A 20,381-nucleotide genomic window follows, 5' to 3' on the forward strand; every position below is an offset into this window, starting at 1 on the left:
AAGACACACAAGTACTGCTAGCAGGGGCTTTTCCTCTTCCAAAACATAGGCAAGGCTACCAGAAGCATTAAATAAGCTGACTGATTACCTAGAGTGTGTTCAGGAATCCAAGCAGAACAATGAGAACTGAACATCACACGGGGGGGGGGGGGGGAGGACCTGCAGCCTTCTGATTTCAAGATTGTTCCTTTTTAAGCACCAAAAGACACAAGAAAAGCTTCACCTTTCTCTGCTGCACCTCTTTTAATAAAAGGATTTGTTCTTTAAATTTGGATTCAGTCAAAAGGCTGTACTTAAGGACCTAGAAAAGCCATATGTGGCTTTAAGGCCACAGGTTCCCCACCCCAGTGAGGTTCACATAGACATAGAATGAATATCACAAATCTTATTGCGCAAGAAAAACAAAAGTTGTAGATGGACACAAACAGTATGTTGCCTATCTCTAACTGTTTTTTGCTCTCTTTTTTTACACTTACGAAATATTTCGCATTCAAAAAGATACAAAAATAATATAATGAGCACCCATGTACATATCATCCAACTTAAGAAATAATTCATTACCAGTAGTGTTTTCTTCCTCATAATCCATCATAATTTGATTAATACTAACTCTAGTCCATGAGACATTCATCATTAGTCCATGTGTGGTGCTTTTATTTCTCTATTTATTCATGTATTTACTTTTAATAATGTAGTAAGTGTAGGTGAACTTGCCACATAATCCAAAAGCTACGACCTCAAGGCATATTCCATTTTAAATCCCATGCTCATCATTCCACCTGGTTTACTTTGTATATAGTTTTATCTTATCTATATCTATTCTGCAATGCCACATAATGTTTAGGGATACATACATATGTATGAAAATTATAAGGAAATATATAACAATGATATATGCCAAATTCAAGAGAGTACAGAATTAAAAACTGGAAGAGGAAAGAAGGAAGGGAAAGGAAGGGAAGAAGAAGAGAATGAGGGGAAGAAAACTCTACCAGTAATGAATTATTTCTTAAGTTGGATGGTATGTACATGGGTGCTCATTATATTATTTTTGTATCTTTTTGAATGTCAAATATTTCATAAGTGTAAAAAAAGAAAACAGGGATGGATGAAATGATACATGGGCCTACGGAATGTAAGATCTGCTAAATTTCTCAGGGTGGTCTCTTCAGCCCTTCCACCTCTTGACACTGCCCTGAGCCTCCTCTGAGAATAGATATACTGCCGGGGCATGTGGTCTATTGAGTTTGTCTGAGGAAGTCCTCTGTGATCTCTGTCCTGACAGATGTCATCTTCTGGCCAATTCTCCCTCTTCCCTTCTTGTATCTGGTCTTTCAATTAACTTGATAGAGTCAGAAATGCTCATTATTTTTTTAACATTATGTAGTTCAGTTAAACCATTCCCATTCTACTGAATTGCCTGATATGCCTCACTTCTCAGTTGCAGGTTACCTGTGAAGGATCTGTCTTTGGCCACCCCGCATTCTGAATCCTAACTCTTCACACTGTACAGTACACTGGTTTATCAGTAGGGCTGAGGAAGACTGTCTTGAAGAATTCCCAGCATAGCTCTAGCATCTTGAAGCCCCAAGCTGGGAAATACAGGTGTCAGTGAATTCTTTTGCAAAAAATAACTCATGTTACCTTTTCTTCCCATGATTGTATATATAAATGAGTATATATAAATACAGATGGATTCTGATATACTATGTGCCCCCAGCATCAAGTTCACAGAAGACAAAGAGGTTAGCTACACAGAGAGGACCAATGTTTCCCCAAGCCTGTTTCAGACCCTTGGATCCTTTTACAATGCTCAAAGTGCACAAGCTCAGTCCTAGACAAAAGGATGGGGTGGCTCCCATGCACTGATGTCCACAACTCTCAGGAACACTTTGTGAGACACATACACAACAAGTGGACCCTGTAAGGCTAACATAACTAAAAAAGCAGGACAAGCTAGGGAGAATGGATGTATATAATCTATCTTGATCTCTGAGAGGCTTGAATGCTGCCTTACGATATAGAACACAAATACATGCAAACCTGGGAAGCCTGATCTGAACCAAGAACACCCTCACTAGACCACAGCCTAAACCATAGGCAGCCTCAACTTCCTTGTTACTTATGTAAGTCTACAGCTTCCTTTACATCCTCCTGAGTTGGTATGTCATAATTATTATCAGCCTGCATCACATTTGCTAGTTTCCAAAAATGGAAAGGATATGCAAGATCTTGGAGCTACATTAAAAGTATCAACTATATCTCCAATTATTTTTATTTTATTTAGATTACTTAAAGAGTACAAGTACAGTTTTGTTGCATGAATATACTGTATAGTTAAAAGGCCTGGGCTTTTAATGTACCCATCAACTGAATAGTGTACACTGTATTCAATAGGTATAATAATCTTTCATATTTCGCTGTCCTCCAACCCTCTCACCTTCAAGTCCCCAATGTCTATTATTCTATTCTGTACAATTGTATGTACCTACAGCTTAGCTCACACTTATTATATAAGTGAGACATGCAGCATTTGATTTTTCCATTCCTGACTTACTTCACAGGATCGTGGCCTCCAGTTCTATTGAAGTTGCCACAAAATACATCATTTCATTCTGTTTCATGGCATGAGGGGTATTCCATAATATATATATTACATTTTCTTTATCCATTGATTTGTTGGTGGGCACTTAGGTTAGTTCCTTCTCTGCAATTGTGAATTGTGCTGTGGGAAACATATAAGTACAGGTACTTTTTTGGATATAGTGACTTTTTTTTTCCTTTGACTAGATACATAGTAGTGGAATTTCTGCATCAAATGGTAGATCTTTTAGTTATTGAAGGAGTCTCCAAATGGTTTTCCATAGAGTCCGTACTAATTTACATTTACACCAACAATGCATAAGTGCTCCCTTTACCCCATATCTGCAATAATATCTACTATTTTTGAATTTTTGACAATGGCCATTCTGGCTACAGTAAGGTGGTATCTCATTGTGGTTTTTTTTTTATTTCAGCATATTATGGGGGTATAAATTTTAAGGTTTCAAAAAATGCACTTTCCCCCCTCCCCCCACAAGTCTGAGTTTCCAGCGTGACCATCCCCCAGATGGTGCACATCTCACTCATTATGTATGTATATATCCGCCCCCCTCCCCCTCCCCAATACCCTAATACTGTAGTACCCATGTGTCCATCTATGTGCTGCTCAGTTAATACCAGTTTGCTGGTGAGCACATGTGGTGTTTGTTTTTCCATTCTTGGGATACTTCACTTAGTAGTACGGGTTCCAGCTCTGACGAGGAAAATATGAGATGTGCTATATCACCATTGTTTCTTAGAACTCAATGGTACTCCATGGTATACATATACCACATTTTATTAATCCATTATTGGATTGATGGGCATTTGGGCTGTTTCCACAGCTTTGTGATTATGAATTGTGCTGCTATAAATATTGGGGTGCAGGTGCATTTTTTGTACAGTGTCATTGGATGTTTTGGGTAGATGCCCAGCAATGGGATTGCTGGATCAAATGGTAGATCCACTTGTATCGCTTTAAGGTATCTCCATATTGCTTTCCACAGAGGTTGAACTAGTTTGGAGTCCCACCAGCAGTGTAGGAGTGTTCTTCTCTCTCCGCATCCACGCCAGCATGTACTGTTTGGAGACTTTTTGATAAAGGCTATTCTCGCTGGTGTTAAGTGATATATCGTTGTGGTTTTGATTTGCATTTCCCTGATGATTAGAGATGTTGAGCATTTTTTCATATGTTTGTTGGCCATTCTTCTGTCTTCTTTAGAAAAGTTTATGTTCAAGTCCTTTGCCCACTTTTTAATAGGGTTATTTGATTTTTCTTGCTGATTTTTGTGAGTTCTAAGCATATTTTAATTATCAGTCCCTTATCAGATGCATAGGATGGAAAAATTTTCTCCCATTCTGTAGGTTCTCTGCTTACTTTCATGACTATTTCTTTGGCTGTGCACAAGTTTTTTAGTTTGAACTTGTTCCATTTATTTACTTTTGTTGCTGCTGTGATTGCCTTTGGGGACTTCTTCATAAACTCTTTGCCCAGGCCAATGTCTAGGAGAGTGTTTCCAACATTTTCCTCTAGAGTTCTAATAGTTTCATACCTTACATTTAAATCTGTTATCCATAATGAGTTGATTTTTGTGAGAGGTGTGGGTCCTGTTTTAGCCTTCTACAAGTGGCTATCCAGTTTTCCCAGCACCATTTATTGAAAAGGGATTATTTTCCCCAGCGTATGTTTTTGTCTGCTTTGTCAAAGATTAGATGGCTATATGAGGATGGTTTTATATCAGAGTTCTCAGATCTGTTCCACTGGTCAATATTCCTATTTTTGTGCCAATACCAGATTGATTTAATTACTAGAACTTTGTAGTATAGTTTGATATCTGACATATTAATGCCTCCCATTTTGTTTTTGTTGCCTAGAATTACTTTTGATATTTGGGGTCTTCTTTGGTTCCATACGAAGCATAAAATTATTTTTTCTATATCTGTGAAGAATGCTGACGGGATTTTAATAGTTATTGCATTGAATCTGTAGATTAGTTTGCGTAGTATAGACAATTTAATGATGTTGAGTCTGCTGATCCACGAGCATGGTACTGATTTCCATCAGTTTACAACCTCTGCTATTTCCTTCTACAGTGTTTCATAGTTCTCCCTGTAGAGGTCTTTTACCTACTTGGTTAAGTATATTCCTAGGAACTTTAATTTCTTTGTTGCTATTGTGAAGGGAACTGAGTCTTTGATTTGGTTCTCAATTTCATTGTTGCTGGTGTATACGAATGCCTCTGATTTCTGTGTATTGATTTTGTATCCTGAGACTTTACTAACTTCATTGATCAGTTCCAGGAGTTTCTTGGTTGAATCTTGGGGTTTTTCTAAATACAATATCATATCATCAGCAAACAGTGAAAGTTTGATCTCTTCTGCCCCTATTTGGATACCTTTAATTCCACTTTCATGTCTCATTGCTGTAGCCAGGACATCCAGCACTATGTTGAATAGAAGTGGAGATAGTGGGCAGCCTTGTCTGGTTCCAGTTCTAAGTGGGAATGATTTCAATTTTTCCCCATTCAGTATGATGTTGGCTATGGGTCTGTCATATATGGCTTGTATAATTTTACATATGTTCCCTCTATGCCTATTATATTAAGTGTTCGTATAATGAAGTGGTGTTGAATTTTGTCAAAAGCTTCTCCTGCATCTACTGAAAGAATCATGTGGTCTCTGTTTTCGCTTCTGTTTATGTGGTGAATTGCATTTATAGATTTACGTATGTTGAACCATCCCTACATCCCTGGGATGAAGCCCACTTTGTCGTGATAGATTATTTTTTTGATAACCATCAGGATTCGGTTAGCTAGGATTTTGTTGAAAATTTTTGCATCTATATTCATTAGGGATATTTGTCTGTAGTTTTCTTTTTTTGTTGCATCCTTTCCTGGTTTTGGTATCAGAGTAATATTCACTTCATAAAAGGTGTCAGGGAGGTTTCTGTTCTTCTCAATGTTGTGTGAAAGTTTCTGCACGATAGGTACTAGTTCTTTTTGTAAGTGTGGTAAAATTCAGGTGTGAAACCATTTGGACCGGGACTTTCCTTTTTAGGGAGATTTTTAATTGCTGTTTCTATTTCAGCTATTGAGACTGGTCTGTTCAGGAAATCAATTTCTTCCTGGTTGAGCCTAGGGAGGCTGTGTGTTTCTAGAAATTTGCCCATTTCCTCCACATTTTCCAGTTTGTGCGCATAAAGGTTTTTGTAGTATTCATAAATTATATCTTGTATTTCCTTGGGATCACTTGTGATATCTCCCTTTTTGTTCCTGATGGAGCTTATTAGAGATTTCTCTTTTCTGCTTTTCGTTAGCTTAGCCAATGGCGTGTCAATTTTGTTTATTTTTTCAAAGAACCAACTTCTTGTTTTATTAATCTCTTGAATAGCTTCCCTGTTTTCAATTTTGTTTAGTTCTAATTTGATCTTGTTGATTTCACTTCTTCTGCTGGGTTTGGGGTTGGTCTGTTCTTCTTTTTCCAGCTCTTTGAGTCATTTCATTAGAATGTGTATTTGTGATCTTTTTTACTTTTGGTTATAGGCATTTATGGAAATAAACTTTCCTGTCAGAACTGCTTTAGCTCTGTCCCTGAAGATTTGATAACTTGTCTCTCCATTGTTATTTTGGTCATAGAATTTTTTTATTTCCATCTTGATTTCTTCATTTATGAAGTAATCATTTAGTAGGAGGTTGTTTAATTTCCACGTTTTTGTGTAGAAATGTGAGTTTCTGTTAGAGTTGATTTCTACTTTTAATCCACTGGGATCTGAGAAGATACATGGTATGATTTCTAATTTTTTGAATTTCTTGAGGTTTACTTTGTGTCCTAGGATATGGTCAATCTAAGAGAATGTCCCGTGAGCTTACGAGAAGAACATATATTCAGTGGATATTGGGTAGAATGTCCTGTAAATGTCAGTCCGACCCAATTGTTCTAGAGTTTTGTTTAAGTCCATTATTTCTTTATTAATTTTCTGTTTGGAGGATCTGTCTCGTGCCATCAGTGGGGTTTTGAAATCTCCGGCGATTATGGAGTTGCTATTAATCCATTTGCTTAGATACAGTAAAGTTTGCTTTATGAATCTGTGTGCACCTAATTTGGGTGCATATATATTTAAAATTGTTATCTCTTCTTGTTGAACTGTGCCCTTCACCATTATATAATGACCATCTTTATCTTTCACTAATTTTGTTGGTTTAAAAACTAAATCGTCTGAAATTAGAACTGCCACGCCAGCCTTCTTTTGGCTTCCACTTGCTTAGAATACTGATCTCCACCCTTTCACTTTTAATCTATATGCATTCTTGCAGGTTAGATGTGTTTCCTGAAGACAGCATACACTTTGCCTGTATTTTCTAATGCATTCTGCCAGCGTATGTCTCTTTAGGGGAGAGTTTAAGCCATTCACATTTATTGAGAGAACTGATAGGTAAGGTAGATTATTGTTAATTCTGTTGGGTTCGATACTGTTGCTTTTATTTCTCTCTTGAGCCATTGTAGTATCTGGCCTTTAATCTTTGGGTTTTGGTTGTTTTTATATTCGTGAGATTTTATTATGGTGTTCCGTGTGTAACACTGTTTTAAGTACTTCTTATAGGGCTTGTCTTGTCTTGGTGAATTCTCTGAGAGTTTGCTTATCTGAGAATGTTTTAATTTCTCCTTCATATATGAAGCTTAGTTTTGCAAGGTACAAGATTCTAGGCTGGGCTTGTTTTGTTTTAAAAGAGTGAGAGTGTGTCCCCATTCCCTTCTTGCTGGTATTGTTTCAGTTGAGAAATCTAGAGTTATTCATATCGGTTTTCCTTTATATGTATCTTCCTTCATGTGCCTAACAGCTTGTAGGAAGGTCTCTTTTGTTGATATCTTTGTCAGTCTGATGACTGCATGGCGTGGTGTTTTCCTGTTTGCATTGTATCTCCCAGGAGTCCTTTTGGCCTCTTGTATTTCTAATTCTAGGTTACTGGTTTGACCTGGGAAGTTTTCCTCTATTATTTCTTCAAAAAGCTTATCTAACCCTTGGGTTTTTTCTTCCTCCTTGTCTGTAATCCAGTGGACCTGCAGGTTATTTTTCTTTGCATAATCCCACAATTCTTGTAAGCTTTGCTCATGTCTCTTATTTTTCTGCTCTAACTCTGTGATTAACTTATTTGATTTGAATGAGTTGTCTTCCAGTTCTGAGATTCTTTCTTCTGTTTGGTCCACCCTATTTTTGAGGCTTTCCACTCTGTTTTGAATTTACCTGAATAAGTTCTTCATATTGAGGATGTCTGATTGATTCTTCTTCAAGATGCCGATCTCCTCAGTGAATGTTTCTTCCAATTCTTGTATCTTCTTTGTAGTTTCTTTGTGTTGGTTATCCATTTTTTCTTGGATTTCATTGAGTTTTTTTACAATCCAATTTTGGAATTCTTCTTCTGTCATATTAGTCTTTTGGGTTTGTTCAGACTTCATTTCTTGAGAGCTGGTGTAACTCCTAGGGGCAGTATTTTCGGCTTGATTTTTTGAATTGCGTTGTGCCCTCCACATCTAGGTCAATTGCTAGAGCTCAGTCGCCTAATTTTTGTAGTTTCTTTATCAGCCACTGGGGGGAGCTCTTCCACCACACTTGGAAGGTTACCCTGACAGGGGTAGCTTTTGGGGAAGGTGGGTTTTTTTTGTCTGGCCCTGACTCCAGGGATGGAGCCTACCACTTTCAGCAAGAGAGATGCGGGCTGAGGGGAGGCAGTATCTCCTCAGTCTGCCCTGCATGCCCTGCACCCCAGTGGCTGTAACTCCCTTTGGCTGCTAGACTTCTCAGTATATCCTTGAAGGAGCCAGGCCTGACAAGCCGATTGCAGATTGTGTAGAGGCGGGGTTTGCCAGGGGAGACTCTAGGCTGGGCAGGTGCGGGGGACTTGCCCGCTGACGGCTGGGCTGTGGACCCCCTCAATGGTGATCGCTAGCCCACTCATAGGGCACCAGTACTGGAGGCGACTGATTACGGTGCAGCCAGTGCCGGGTTGGGGGCCTAGGTCAATAGGCCTCCCTGTAGGTTCCTCCACGTTGCCTGCCCAATTGCCTGTTCAGTTGGAGCCCACACATTTACTGCCCCACTCTGTGTGGTTTTATTCGCCCAAGGCAGTTCCAACTTACAGCCCCTGCTTAGTCTCCCTGGTTACCAGAGGCAAGACCTCTAACCGCCTCCCAGGTCTGCACAGATAAGTTTTCTCCCGTCTTGGAGCCATCCCTAGCACAGAGCTCAGGGGGGACCATGCAGCGAACTTCCACCATCAACCACACCCTCCGTCACCCTCTTCTTCTGCTGCGATTTCGCACTGGTTTCACACAGGTCTCTGGCTGGGTGGGTGTAGAGGTCAATGGGGAAGCAAGGAGTTCTCCTGTGGGTCTGATCCCACTTCACCACCTGGCCTGGCGGGCCGGCGCCCTCCCATGCACCCTATTGTTTGCTTTGCACTCTCCAGAGAATGCGATCTTATTTCCCGATCACCTTGTATCCTTTTTATGAGAGTTCCAGGTTGCTCCTCTGTGGATTCTCAATGTTTTCCTTGTAGTGGGGAGATACACTTGGGCCTAGGAGATCAAGATCTGTGTCTTCTTCTCTGGGAGCAGGAGTCCGGAGAGTTACCTCTACTCCGCCATTTTTTTCTCCCCTGGAACTCTTCATTGTGGTTTTAATTTGCATTTCGTTGATGATCAGTGATATTGAACACTTTTTAATACATTTAATGGCCATTTGTATATCTTCTTTTGAAAAATGTCTGTTCATGTTGTTTTCCCATTTTGTAATAGGGTGTTTTTTTTTGTTTTTTTTTTTTTCTTGCTGAGTTGTTTGAGTTAATGGTAGGTTCTAGATATTAGTCTTTTGTTAGATGAATAGTTTGTGAATAATTTCTCCCATTCTGTGGGTTATCTATGTACTTGGTTGATTATTTCTTTGGATGTGCAGAAGTTTTTTAGTTTAATGAAGTCTCATTTATTTGTTTTCACTGAATTTGCTTTTGTGGTCTCAGTCATAAATTCTTTTCCCAGGCTAATGTCCAGTAGAATTTTTCCTAGCTCTACTTCTAGAATTTTTTTGGTGTCAGGTCTTACATTTAAGTCTTTAACCCATATTGGCTTAATCTTTATATATGGGAAAAAATGGGGGATCCAGTTTCATTCTTATGCATATGGCTATCCAATTATTCCAGCACCATTTATTGAATAGAGTTCCCTTTCCCCAGTGTATGTTTTTGTTTGCTTTCTCAAAGATCACTTGGTCATAGGTATATGGCTTTATTTCTAGGTTTTCTACTCTGTTCCATTGATCTATGTATTGTATCTTTTTTCCCAGTACCATGCTGTTTTAGTTACTATGGACTTTTAGTATAATATGAAATCAGGTAATGTGATATCTCCAGTTTTTTCTTTCTGCTTAGAATTTCTTCAGCTATTCATGTTCTTTTGTGGTTCCATATGAATTTTAGGACTTTTTTGTCTAATTCTGTGAAAAATTATGTTGGTATTTTGATAGGAACTGCGCTGAATCTGTAGATTGCTATGGGCAGTATGGTCATTTTAACAATTCTTCAAACCCATGAACATGGTATGTTTTTTCCATTTGTTAGTGTCATCTACTATTTCTTTCATCAGTGTTTTATAGTTCTACTTATACAGCTCTTTCAACTTTTTGGTTAAATATACTCCTAGGTATTTTATTTTTGTGCTATTGTAAATGGGATTGAGTTTTTAATTTGGTTCTCAACATGATTGTGATTGGTGTATAGGAATGCTATTGATTTTTGTACATTAATTTTGTATCCTGAAACTTTACTGAATTGATTCATCAAATCTAGGAGGGCTTTGTGGGATTCTTTAGGGTTTTCTATGTACAAGATCATATCCTCATTGGCAATCATAATAGTGGCAATAAATAAAATAGAAATCTGCTTTTTTGTTGTTTTTCTTGTTAATCTTTTACAAGATCCAATATTTAGGCGATGCCCTTCAATAGTACTCAAACAGACTCAATATATTGGCTCAGCTTCAAAGGGAAAAGACTATAACAGATGAACAAAAAGGAGAGGGTAGTCTTCCAGTAAATGATTATAATAGGCAAGAAATAATACAAAGTGAAGCTGTCTGAGCTATTAAAATACATACAAACGTGATGGTGGAATGCATTATCATTTTCTAGCTCCTTTTTATGCTTTATTACCTTCAAAAAATTTTTTGTAAAGCTGATATATGATCAGTCTTTAAAAATTGCCTATGTGTGAGAATGGGCAACTTCTGTGCTAACTTGCTGACAGAGCAAGACAAAGGCATGATAGTCTATTGATATTAGTACATTAAAAATAGCATTGTGTGGGATTTTTAAAAAGATATCATCAGCAGAAAGAAGTTGACTTCCTGTTTTCAAATCTGCATGCTCTCTGTTTCTCTACCTGATTGCTCTGGCTAGAAATTCCAGCACTATGATGAATAGAAGTGGCAAAAGTGGGCATCTTTGTCTTGTTCCAGCTCTTAGGGGGAAAGTTCTAGACTTTTCCTCATTCAGTATGATGTTGTCTGTGGGTTTCTCATCTGTGGTTTTTATTCTTTTTAGGTATGTTTCTTCTATGCCTACTTTGTTGAGAGTTTTTCATCATGAAGAGATACTGAATTTTATCAAATGCTTTTTCTGCATCTACTGACATGATCATATTGTTTTTGTTTTAATTCTGTTTCTGTGATAAATAACATTGACTTGACTATGTTGAACCATACTTGCTTCCCTGGGATGAAATCCACTTGATTGTGCTATATTATCTTTTGATGTGCTGCTTTATTAGGTTTGCTAGTACACTGTTGAGGATTTTTGCATCTATATTTATCATGGATATTGGTCTATAGTTTTCTTTTTTGTTACCTCCTTTCCTTTTTTTCCTCCTAGTTCCTTGAGGTATGATGTTTGATTGTCAATTTGTCATATTCCTGACTTTTTCATATGGGTATTTAGTATTATAAACTTCCGTCTTAACATTCTCTTTGCTATATCCAATAGGCTTTCATAGTTTGTGTCACTGTTATCACTTATTTCAAAAAAAAATTAAATTTCCATCTTGGTTTAATCATTGACCCAAAGATCATTGAGGAGTAGGTTGTTTAATTTTCAATTATTTGTATAGTTTTGATATTTCTTCTCAGAATAATTATCGACTTTTACTCTTCTGTGGTCTGAGAAGATACTTGATATTTTAATTTTTTAAATATAACCAGACTTATTTTATGGCCTATCATATGGTCTATCTTGGTGTATGTTCCATGTGCTGATGAGAAGAATGTAAATTCTGCAGATTTTGGACAGAATGTTCTGTAAATGTCTATTAGGTACATGTGTTTTAGTGTCTAGTTTAAGTTCAGTGTTTCTTTTTTTACTTTCTGCCTCAATGATCTGTCTAGTGTTGTCAAGTGGAGTGCTGAAGACCTCTAATGGTATTGTATTGCTGTCTTTTTCCTTAGATCTAGCAGTATTTGTTTTATTAATCTGGAAGTTCTGGTGTTAGGTGCACATATATTAATGATTGTTATATCTTCTTTTGGATTGTTCCCTTTATTATTATATAAAGACCTTCTTTGTCTCTTTTTAGTGTTATTGCGTTAAAGTCCATTTTATTGGATATAAGAATAGGTACTCCTGCTCACTTTTGGTTTCAATTTGCCTGGAATATTTTTTATACTCCTTTACCTGAAGTCTATAAGAATCTTTATGAGTTAAGTGGGTCTCTTGAAGTCAGCAGATATTTGGCTTGTGTTTTTTATCCATTCTGCCAATTTAATCTACACCTTTTAAGGGGGACATTTAGACCATTTAAATTCGAAGTTAGCATTGATATGTGAGATACTGTTCTAGTCATCATGTTGATTGTTACCTAGTTGCTTTGTATTCTCCATTGTGTTACTGTTTTATAAGCCCTATGAGTTTTATACTTTTAAGTGTTTTTTATACTGGAGAGTAGCAAGTTTTCATTTTGGTGTTTAAAATCCCTTTAAGCATTTCATGCAGGGTTGATTTAGTGGTGACATATCCCCTTCTTGTTTGCTTGTCTGGGAAAGACTCTATTTCTCTTTCACTTAAGAAACTTAGTTTTGTAGGATATAAAATTCTTGGCTGACAATTATTCTACTTTAGAAAGGTAAAGATAGGAAACCAATCCTTTCCTGCTTCTAGGTTTCTGCTGAGAAGTCTTCTGTTAGTCCGACAGGTTTGTCTTCACAGGTTTTCTTGATGTTTTTCTCTGGTTGTCCTTGGAATTCTTTCCTTCAGGTTGATTTTAGATAGTTCAATGACTATATACCTTGGTGATGCCATTTTTGCAATGAATTTCCCAGGTGTTCTTTGAGCTCCTTTATGTGGATATCTAAACTTCTAGCAAGATCCAGAAAAGTTTTCCTCAATTATTCCCTCAAATAGGTTTCTGAAACATTTTACTTTTTGTTATTCTCTCTCATTAATATTTGTTTCTTTGATTTGGGTGTTTTATATTATCCTATATTTCTTAAAGAGTTTGTTCATTTCCTTTAATTCTTTTTTCCTTATTTTTGAAAAATAAGGAAAATTAATTGAATTAACTGAGTTAATTCAAAGAGCTTGTCTTTAACCTCTGAATTTATTTATTTGGATTGGTCTTGTCTATTGTTTGAGTTTTCTTTTTTTTTAGAAGCAGTATCTCACCCTGTGAACTGGGCTAGAGTACAGTAGCATGATCATAGTTCACTGTAGCCTCAAACTCCTAGGCTCTAACAATCCTACTGCCTCAGCCTCACAAGTAGCTTGGACTACAGGTACACACCACCATGCTTGGCTAATTGTGTGTGTGTGTGTGTGTAGAATAATTTTTGCTGTGTTTTCCAGGCTGGCTTGAACTCCTGGCCTTAAGCAATCCTCCCAACTCAAACTCTCAAAGTTCTGTGAATACAGGCATGAATTTTTGAGCTTTCAAATCCATTTTGTAAACCCGTCAATATGTCTTTTATTTCCAGAAGTCCTGTTTTTTTTTTTTTTAATATACCTCTTTAGTAAATTTTTTGGTCATATCCTGAATTATTTTTTCATTTCTTTGTGTTGGTTTTCAACTTTCTCTTGGATTTCATTGAGCTTCCTTATAAGCCATGTTCTAAATTCTTTATCTGTTATTTCACCACTTTCTTTTTGGTTGGGATGAATTACTGGAGAGTTAGTGTCATCCTTTGGGGGGAGGGTGTAGAAACAGTATGTTTCTTCATACTGCCAGAGTTCTTACTCTGGTTCCTTCTCATCTGGAGAAGATGTTCCTTCTTATTTTTGGCTATCCTTTCATTTGGGTGGAATTTTATTCTTTAATTTATACTTTATTGTTTATGTTTTACTCTTGGGAGTATGGCTGAAAGATATTTATTCTTGTCTATTTAACTTCAATTTGGGGTATTTTCAGGGAGCCAAGGATCTGTATGTGTTCCTTGGTTATCAGTAGTCTTTGTGCAGTGAGCAGCATCTTTCTCAGATGCTGGTTGTAGCAGAAAAAATTTTAGGCTGTAGTTCAACCATGAGGCCAGTAGGTGGCACTTATGTGTAACAGCTGGCTGCAGCAGAAGCTGATGGGTAGTACTTAGTCTCGGTTTGCTCTGGTGGTGTAGTGGTCTGTGGAATGCCTGCTGTCCTGTGTTCCTTCCTCAACCCTGGGGGTCAAAGTTGGCCTGCCAAGCTCACCCAGTGATGGGTGTAAGTACAGGCCTTGATAAGAATGTTAGGGGAACTTGTGTTGAATTTCACTGAGATCTCTGTCAGGGATTCGGGGGAGAAAGGGAGGGGAGTGAATAAGTGTCTCAGCTTGGATAGGCAGGTATTCTATCTTTCTCCCTATTACACTACTGACTTTCAGTTCAGATAGCCACTTTCCTCCAGCCCATGGAAGCACCTGACCTGCAGATCTCTGCCCAAATAGGCTTTACCCATAAAGCCTTAAACAGCCTGCTTTTCTGCTTGCCTGTACTCTGCTGTAGGAAGTTGTGGCTTTTAAAAGGTAAAAGTGGTGGGCCCCACCCTTCATACAAGCCTGGTTGTGGTAGACACACTGTGGGGGCAGGAGAAAGACAGATACTCCCAAATGCCTGGTTTGATCATGTCCTGGCACACCTGAACCAGTGCCCAGTGCCCACATGGGTACAGCCATGGCTTTATCAGCAGCAGTGGGTGGAAGGGAAGGGAGTAATCCAGCTTCCCAGCCTGGGTAGGCATACATGCTATCTCCTTCCCTACCAAACCGCAGACCTGGGACTCATGACTTTCAGTTCAGATAGTCACTTTTTCCTCTAGGCCATAATGTATCTGAGGGCTTCAGAAAACACCTGACTCATAGATCTATGCCCAGACAGACTCAGGGCAAAACTTCTACCAGCTTGAAACAGGCACCTTTTGGCTTGCCTGTCCTCGGCTATAGAAAGCTATGTTTTTTTTAAAGGGAAAGTCATGAGTCCCACTTTCCATGGAAGCCTGGGTATGGTGGGTACACTGTCAGAGAGGGGGCAACTGCTCCCAAATGCCCTGGCTTGACTGTTCCCTGGTGCATCACCACAAGCCCTACTTGGGAACAGCTGTGGCTGAATGGGCAGCAGTAGGCAGGGGAGAGGAGGAGGAAGGAGAGATTCTGATTGAAGGAAAACTGGTGCTCTGATACCCTTTGTCCTGAGGAGCTCTCCAGTGAGCTGTACTTTCCTCCCACCTGGAAGCAGCCTGCCCTGAATGTCCAAGCTCCAGGAATCCCACAGTTTCCCTGGAACCCACCGGCCCCCAGTGCTGCTGCAGTCTGAGTGGGTGCTGTAGAATGTTGGCTGTGTATCCAGCAATGCAGACACTCAAGGGCTGAGATTCACTGGTGAAGGCAGCCACAAAAGCACTGCCTCCAGTGAAGGGAGAGAAATGAGCTGCACCCTCTGTGCAAAACCTGGGCGCAGTGAGCACAGTATTAGAGGGAGTGCAGCTTCCCCTAGATGCCTGGGACTGGCCATCCAGTGGCACACTCATGCCAAACTCTCATGTGAGCAGACATTGCTATGCCCAGCAGTAATTGGCTAGGGGCAGGGAAGTCCCTGTCTGCATGTCCCCTCCCAGGCTCCAGTGCTGATCTTGTTCTTGGGTTGGAACACTCTCCTGCCCTATGGACTCTACTCTGCACTCACATATTGGGAAGACTGCAGACAACTTCAGATCTTAAGCCAGGAGCACTTTCCTATACCCTAGGGTCAGCCTCCCACTACTGGTCAGAACTCCAAGAATTCTGCAGCTCTCCTATGCCCCCTAGACCTTTGTGGTTGCTATAATCTAAGTGAGTGCTGGGGGATGTTTGTGTGGAATCCAATGACAAGGACACTGAAGGATAGAGGCACACAACAGGTGCACAAGCAGTATGGCTCTCGCCAACTTGACTTGGGTCTGAGGTGGAGGGAAGCCATCCTCTGAGGGCTGGCAGTTCAGTGCTCTGTTCCTTCAGAAGTTCTCAGTTTGCTGAATTGCAACAGCACTTGGGCTTGGGAGGATGGAGGGGCTCTCTAAGAGTTCAGAGCTGGCAGTTTGCTGCAGGTATGAGGGGAGGAAAGATAAACACCCCTACCGACCCTTTCTGTGGGACTCCAAATTCATTGGGGGATCAATCTCTGCCAAAATCTTGCATCTTCTTGTCCTGCTCCACAACTTCTTTCCATGGGATATCTAGTAGGTTCTGGCATTCTTCCCTCAGTATTCTACCTGGGCTATGCTATTTCACCTGAAATTTTTTCTCCTTTCTGGAATGATCTGACAATTGATCTCTTAGTCAGCCAACTTGCCTCCCTCACTCCCAAATTTTGAATTCTTTATCTGTCATTTCAGAATTTTCATTTTAATTAGGATGCATTGATAGAGAGCTAGTGTGATCCTTTCAGGGTGGTCTTTATACTCTTTTTTCATACTGCCAGAGTTCTTATGCAGATTCTTTCTCATCTGGAGAATCTGTCACTTCTAACTTAATTTACTTTTGTTCAGATGGGAATTTTTCCCCCTTTAACGATGTGACTGCAGCATATGTTGGGTAGGGACATTGTTGAATGGTGCTTTCAGGGGGCCAAGATTTTGAAAGAACTCCTTGGTTACATATAGCCTTAGTGTGGTGGTTTCCTCAAATGCTAGTTATCTGTAGATTGTAGCAGTTGTGTACTAGGCATGTGGGCAGGCACCTCTTGCCAAGAAGGGGAATGGAGGTCTCCAGAAAGCTTATCTCTTTTCCCAGCACTGTGCACTTATAACAGCATGAATTATACTGGGACATGCAGTTCACCCTTCATGCCAGTAGGTGGCGCCTGTGGGTAAGCGTCAACAGGGGAGCTGTACACTTACATTAGCAAATGTTGCGATGGGCTGGACAAGTTGGTCTTCCTGCTGGTAGGTAGACCACCTTGCAGGAGAGAGCCAGCTATGGTAGTAGTTGTGGGATTTATGCTTGGCCTTAAATTAATCAGAAGTAGTTGGATGCCCCAGATGATAGGTGGGACCGTGGAACTCATAGGGGTCCCCATCCTGTGTTTCTCCACCTCCACCACCACCACCACTGCCATGGTGGAGGAGGAAAGCCAGATCGGGTGGGGCTGAGTCAGGCAAGCCTGTTTCCAGGCTCCCCAAAGGCGGGTGCAAAGTGCCGACCCCAGTGGTCGTGGGGGGGAAGTTCCTAGGCAACTGAGGCAAACTTGCTGGGAGCCGTGGAGGCACCTCCATCACCAAAGAACCTGCATGAAAGGAGAGAACTGGCCTGGAATCCATAGCCCAGCAGGCAGTAGTAGAACCCGCTCAGCAACCACTCCCCTGACCCAGTGGATTTTCCTCCTCCTTCCAGCATCCAGTAGCCAGCAGCAGGCCAAACAAGCTAGGTCAATCTCTAAATAGTCCGTATTCAGTTTGTGAAGCCACCCTGGGCCACAAGTCTTCCTGCCAGGGACAGAATACGTGGATTTCAGTCCATGCCCTTCCAGGTCCCCTCTTGTGAAGGAAGGTGAGAAGGGGCTGCGCACAACACGCAGCCCAAACTCACACCATTCTCCTCTCAGTTCTGGCTATGGGAGCTCCTCCACTCAAGGTCAGATCACAGATCTCATCCTCATTGCCCCTGAGATGTGATCAAGTCCTGGGGGGACAGGACCAAGTCAATGGACCTGTCCTCAGGCCTCCTGAATTTAAATGCTGTGATAGGGGGTTATGGGCTGGTCCTAGGCTGCCCATGGGACAGTCAGGCAGGTCAATTGCAGCTGCATTGTGGGCCTGTCACTGGGAAGGATATGCCTCTCTTCATTGGAGCAGTCAGGCGGGCAGCCCTGGAAGGGTGTCTGCAGGTGTGGAGTTCATGGTCCAAACACCCCTGAGTCCTATAGTAGCCCACAGCTGCAGCAGCAGAACTTGTCTTTGGAGTACTGTGAGCACTCAGGTTCCCATATACGTCCCTGGCCCAGCAGCCTGCAGTGGCAGAGGTGACCTCAGGACAGAGCTCAGGTCCATGGGGGATAGGCTCCTGGAATGACTCTGCACTGCAGTTGCCCTGTGTCCAGTGTTCAGAAGCCTGCAGAACTCCACTTACGTTTGAGCAGTACCCCTGCATGATCTTCAGGCAGCTCTCTATGTTAGTCGAGAGGCCTGTAAGGGTTTAGGAGCTCTTTTGTAGCTAGGATTGTAAATATCCATGGCTGGAATGTGGAGCCCTGAGGGTCTTTCACTTACCCCTGCCCTGGGTCTGGAGGCCACTCAAGGCTTTCAGCTACCCCACCAGAAAGCACTGCTTTCCCTTCCTTCACCCTCAATATATGTCATTTTGACTCTGTTACATTCCAGGATTCTTTCCAAGACAAATTTTGGATATTTAATCCATATCTTAGTTCTTCTCTGAGGAAGAGGCATGTGCCAGCTTCCTCTAGTCAACCATCTTCCTGCAAAATCCCTGAATCTCCTATTGTTTCTTTAGATACTTAAGGATGACAAGGAACTAGAGAGAATTTCTGCTTCTGTAGCAGGAAAACAGGGCTAGAGAGAGGTGTTATTAAAATTCTCCCTTTGCCTACTCTTCTCAAACTCCCAGAGAGTTGAATATGAGTGTTCAGGCATTTCATTAGTCAAAAGCCAAGTGTAGGGAAATGATAGAAATGATTCAGGATGATCTACTGGTTCAGGAAGTCCAATCAGAAATGGTAGCTAAGGCCACAAAGCAACATGAAACAAAGGAAAGAGCACGAGATAGAGTCCAAAGCCCTGAGTTTGAGTCCTTGTTGCTTAACCTACTAGCTATATGGTTTTTGGCAAGCCATTTAACCTCTCTGAGCCTCAATTTTCTCAACCATGAAATGCGGAGAGTTATCCTTACTCTGTAAAATCACTGTAAAGCTGCAGTTTCCAGGGCATGGGGCCAGCCTGGTCCACTAAATACGGTCCTAGCTTTATTGCTCCCAGGCCAGTGTTCATAGCCCTTAAAAATTCCTTCTGATAAACCTCAAAAAAAAAAAAAAAAAACAACTCACTACCTCCTTTAGTTCATTTAAAATTTCTAAGCAAGGGGGGAGGAGGATTAAGATGGCGGACGAGAAACACCACCAGAAAGAGTGTCTCTGCAGAAAAGACAGATTCTAGCAGAAATTAGAAAAAAGAAGCAAGAAGGCGAGCAGCATACAGCAGACGAGGGCCGGAAGGAGGGGCACCTGAGACCATGGGAGACTCCACGGAAGGAGGCTGTGCAGGAGAACTGGAAGCTGAGACCGCTGGAGCAGCCTGGAGACCAGCGGGAAGGGTAGGTGGATAAATCACCTTTCCCCTCCCCTGCATTTGGGACTGCTGGTGGGCTCCCCAGCGGGTGGAGAGACCTGCGGACACCAGCCCAGAGATGGCCGCCGCCAGCTAGCGGTGAGCCTGTAGCGGACATAGCAGCAGACTCCCAAATCCCTCGGGGCACCTCCGTGTGCACAGACCCAAGCCGCGCGGCAGGCGCCATATTGCCTCCTTTTCCCCTCCACCGACCCTACCTGCGGCTGCCCAGAGAGACAATATACCCACCAGCCGGAGGCACCTCCAGGGAACGGGACCTTCCCTTTTGGGACCCTACAGCTGACTAAGGGAAACTCAGACTGTGAGCTCCCTACCCGCCAGCCCTCCCAGGTGCTGCTGGCACAGTGTTCCCAGGAGAACGGTGCCGACTCAGAGGCTGAGAGATAGAGACACAGCTTGGGCTCCCTGTGGGTGAATTGGGACCAGCACTCCTCTCCCTGGTGGGGATACAGTTTGAACTCTGGGACCCAGAAGTCAGACCTGCAGACCAGATCCCATGCACCGAGGTCTAGCATTGCCCGGGGAACAGAAGGGATATTTGTGAACAGCCTGCTGAGGTGTGTGTGCCTCCAGGGGCAGATCAGCGTCCTAGAGGAAAACCCTCCCACCAAAGGGAGGCCCTGCACCCAGCCCAGGCAGCCTTTCTGCACAGGGAACCTCCCCGCCAGCATCACAATCCGGGGAAGCCTGGTGGCGTGTGGTCTGGCCTGCTGGTAGAGGCCCAGGAGTAGCTGTGGAGTTGGGGAGGGTGGAAAGAAGCGAGGCCTGCTCCAGACTGCGGGTCTCAGACAGCCCCACCCCCACAAGCAGACTATCTGACTGAGCAGGACCATTCCAGCCCTGCCCTGACAGCTTTTCCTGGAAGCAGAGAACAGAGCTTTGACCCCTGCTAACGGCATTGGTGGTACCTGAGGGCAGGCTTACCCAACCCAGCTCTGCCCAGAACAAGAGCTAATAACAGGACACA

The 20,381-nt window shown here is 41.6% G+C and overlaps 1 protein-coding gene across 4 annotated transcripts in view; it reads right to left on the reverse strand.

The window, feature by feature from the left end:
- ARHGEF9 (Cdc42 guanine nucleotide exchange factor 9) overlaps positions 1 to 20,381 on the reverse strand; it is a 241,991-nt gene that overhangs the window by 10,084 nt on the left and 211,526 nt on the right. The window lies entirely within an intron of this gene.

This window comes from Microcebus murinus, unplaced genomic scaffold, assembly GCF_040939455.1.
Source record: "Microcebus murinus isolate Inina unplaced genomic scaffold, M.murinus_Inina_mat1.0 scaf001_hap2_Mmur4.0, whole genome shotgun sequence".
Lineage (NCBI taxonomy): Eukaryota > Metazoa > Chordata > Mammalia > Primates > Cheirogaleidae > Microcebus > Microcebus murinus.